The sequence below is a fragment of the Cephus cinctus genome, unplaced genomic scaffold (genome assembly GCF_000341935.2).
Source record: "Cephus cinctus unplaced genomic scaffold, Ccin1 Ccin1_scaffold0407, whole genome shotgun sequence".
Lineage (NCBI taxonomy): Eukaryota > Metazoa > Arthropoda > Insecta > Hymenoptera > Cephidae > Cephus > Cephus cinctus.
In genome coordinates, this window is record NW_014333091.1 from 408323 (window position 1) to 412753 (window position 4431).

Sequence of the window (4431 nt, forward strand, 5' to 3'; positions counted from 1 at the left end):
TAGTTTCTACGTATCCCTAAGTAGGTAAATTCTCGTAGATGCTTCCGAAGGTATTAGTATCATTTTGTTGACGTACTTCGAATCAGATACTGCTTGGTGCTACGTGAAATCGTGGCTGATTGTAGGACGAAGTTTGTGGATCTTGTAGATGAGGTACGAGAAGGTGGGTGAGTGTTGAGCATTGGTGGTGGAGTTTCGAAATTGGCTACGGACGCGTTATGAATCTCTAATTCCACATACGTGTAGGGGTTCAAGCTAGAATTGCAGACAGAGTGTTAGCTGTAGGAGTAGGTCGCTCGAACGACTAGCAATTTCGTAAGGGTATACGGTTTGGTGGTTGTGCGTCTCCCTTGTCTGCGAAACAGTTGTCCAATTGGAGGAGCAATTCTCCATCAAGCTGAGAGACATTACGTCAGCAGCTGGTATTAAGGCAGTTGGCTTTATATATATATATACACACTAGTAGATCGATATGTTTTAATGATTTATTTTATGTTCTGCATAAATAATCTGTATCTTAAAGTATTATAAAAATAAGCCAAAACTACGTCCCTTCATTTTCTAAAGAACAGTTTTCCGAATTTAATCGGACGAGGATCACGGTTCACAGAATATTTCTGCGCAACCTCGAAAATTGTTGATATAGGCAGCTGCCGTAATATCTCCATGCGTCCTTCGTCAAAGCCAAGTCTGATTGCTCCTACAAGCTGGGATTACGGAATCGTTGTTGCAAATCTCACATCTCCGAGCGGTAACCTTGTTTCCGCTGAAGCTCAAGCTGCATAATTTAAATGAAATTTACCCTCATCCGGTTTCTGTGCTCCCACGAGCTGCTGAACCGCTCTCGATAGGCCTGTGACCCTACGTGCTATTCTTGGTTCTTACTCCGCAGGTCGATGTCTTCTTGCAGGTATGCTATTTTAGTAGAATAGGTTTTTCTTTCATCGTTTCAATTATTAGCGTCATAGTAGAAACTTTAAGAATACATTGGGACACCCTGACGAGGAGCTTGAATTTTATTTAGCCTCCCGCCCTCCGAGATAAGGTTTCTATACGGGAAGAAAGTAAAATGATAGGAAAGGTAAGAGCGGAGGAAAGGACACAGAAGGACGTGGTGGTTGGTTGGTTGGGCTGTAATCTTGCGCAGACCCTTTCGCTTTGGCGAAAAGGCCAGCTTGGCAATTTCCACGTTATCGGACGTCTGCCTGTTGAAATTGTCCAAAGTTCTAGGGTCCTTCCCTACCTTTAAGGCAATAGATAATGGAGAATGGGCCTGAATTTAGTCGCACGATGCTAGTTGGCTATTTTGAAGTTGCACAATTTTACTCAAAGGGCCAGCTTACAAGATAGTTTTACCTGAATGCCGAATTCTTAAGTTTTAAAGGAAACCAACCTCTATTTTTTTGATTAAGGGAACCTACTTACCCGAGAGCAAATCTTTTAAGATGAATCACGAACGGGCTCGGTCGGCACTCCAATCATCCCTAGTAACTCCAATGGCCCTTGTACCAATCCTAAATGGATACGAATCTACCTTCGCATCCGTCATTATGGTTTTCAGAATTTTTCCATTTCCCATAAGACATCTCAACCAATTTAACTGCCCTTGGTTAATCATCGAAGCGCATTAATCTTCTATTTTTCTTCTTATTCGTTCTTCTTCGATTTTCTCTCTTACACTGCCTATAATTCACTATCTCTTTCTCCCTCGTTCTCGAGCCAAGACTCAATTTTCTCTGGGGAGCAAATTCAGACGAATTTACTGAGGTGAAATTAGAATTCGTTGGGTCGCTGATGGAGGATCTGGTCCATAGGGGACACGTGGCCGGCGAAATAAATGCGGATCCGAAATACATGAAAGATATAGTGCAAGCCGGAAAATCCGAGCTATCTGACGTCCCTGAATCCTGCTGGGATTCTACTCATTGAAGGCAAGAGATTAGCTAGCTTTCATTTCGTTTCTTTTGACTTAGTTTGGGTTAGGTTCACTGAAGGTCAGGTCAAGTTATTTTACAGACTGACTCTGTAGCCGCGATTCTCTGGGGCCAAGAGATGCCTGAAAGTCTCACCGAGACTATATATAGATGCCTAAATGCCTAAAGGGGTTAGAGGCTTTAGAGATTGAAAGCTAGACCACTAGTTAGCACCGGATTTTCAATCTCACCGTTTTATCTTTTTCCTCGGCAATCTTCCTCCCTCGTCAAACAAAGAAAACCCTCCAGCCACCATATCCTTTACTTTCTCAGTAATAAGACTTCCGGCAAATCATAGCGGAAATATTACGCTGTATACTTAAAAACAAATGAGCTCATCCCAGTATCTCACTAAGCTCTCATCTCCCTTTATATACAGATGGCTTAGCTCTGCGTGATTATGGTACACTGTGTATGCACTGTGGTATCTCGTTACGTGAAACACTGCTCCGTCGCTCAGTTGGCACTCGAGCGAATCCCTTGGATCGAATATGAGACGTTACATAGCTCGAGGATAGTGTACTATATGTATATGAAGCGTGGATGTTGAGGGAGGTGGACTAGGCGTTGGCGGCAACCTTAACCTCACCAAGTGGCAGAAGCTGCTCAAGTGCTGTTGCTGCTGGTATACATAGATAGCCCTGTTGATGTTGGCTCCTTCGCTCTTTTATGCCCTTGCGTTGCGTAATTCTACGACAAATTTATGTCTTTCAATATACATCCATCTTGGAGTAAGTGCCGCCGCTGGTGTCATCCAAGGGTCGTTCTTCTTCTGGTGTGATGTTTATTCCTGAATTCTATCAGGCCGGTTACCAGCGCTTAGCCACGGTCTCTGTTGAGTGGTGAATGTTGAGGGTTGAAGGTTGAGAGTTGAGGGTTGAGTGTGCGAAGGAGTGACGGCATCAGCGCGGTGCGCATGCGCGCTCCAGGACCTTCTTGCGGGGCGAATCAATCATTCGATATCGTATTAATATGTATCTTTACAATGTTCCGTTCACTGAATGCAAAATATTGGACTCTCTTGTATCGCTCCTCTTCGACAATCCGATCGATCGGTTCTTTTTCCAGTGATTTTTTTTTTTTTTTTCTTCGAGTTCAACACCTCTTTCGCCCGAGGATACTTCAGATGCGTATCGAGAAGGAATATTTGATAGTCAAAGGGACTCGGGGCTTTAGTGATTATTAGTTCGGTCGAATGGAAATTATTATCCGTGACAGCCACGTTCTTCTTAGACTCGAATAATTTGGATCGAAGCCACTCCGGACATTGGGAATTCATTGGGTAATCTATAGTATATCCACTGTTGTAAAAGAAGAAAACCCAAAGAAAATTCGTTCAATTTGTTGAAAAGTCCACGACGAAGGAAACCCAGGAGAGATGAAATTGCATTAAAACTCGAAATGGAGTTGGTCCTCTCTTTCCTGCCAGGTCTAATTTACTCTGCGAACTTTCGATATCTCAGGTGCGGAATTTTCAACGTCTAAGGGACGCAATAGCAGACGCGACGACGGCTGATTTCGTTTCTCCGTCTGACGTCCGACGACCTCGTGTAGCGTCGCGACGCGTCCGTTCGAGTCGTCGACCATCCGCGACAGCCGTCCTCTGGAATAGACTCCAGACTGAGTCCAATGGAAACGGAATGTACTGGAATTGTTCTCGAAATGGGCTGCCATTTCCAGTCTCCTTGCAGGCGGTTCAGCTATTCGTTTCAGTTCCCTTGAACTCCCCCTTAATTCACCCTGAATTCACCGACATTTCGAACTTCCGTTACTTATCCCCCATCGCTTCGAGACACACCCAATCCTACAGCATCTCTCTCTCTCTCTCTCTCTCTCTCTTTCCCTTCTCTACCCTCCACATCGTCCTCTCTCATTTCCGTTCGTTTCGCTGCGTGGCGCACTGTACTTCCGTTCTCCTCGTTTAGCACTACTATTACTCCGATTATTGATCGCTTATTATCGCCTGACAGCGTCCTTCGAAAGATTTTCCTTATTCCACAAATTCTATTGTCCCTACCGCGTTATCGTTCATGAAATGATCACCCTCTCCCTTTTTCCTTGCCGTTTCACCCTTTCAGCCCTTTTTATCGCAGCCCCTTTATACTCAGACTTACCGATCTTAATGAATCGCCTAAGACCTCTCGCCGATGTCATCCTCAATGACTATCGGCGTCCTAGGTCCATGGACGGATACACAGTCTTATCGTGCCCGAATGACAAGGAAGGATATCGCAGGAAGAGGAGGAGATTGTTTTACGGGTACAATGAGAAACGAAGAACCACGTGGATCTGTTTTTTTTTCTTTTTTTACTGTTTTTTTTTACAAAACAAAGTTGTAATGTACCGATAGTTTAATGTCTGTATACATCGTAGTACTCGCATCTCATACAGCTCATAGCTCGTGGCTTCACCTCGCGATATGATCGATCTCGGATCAATCGATTTCTTTTTTACTTCG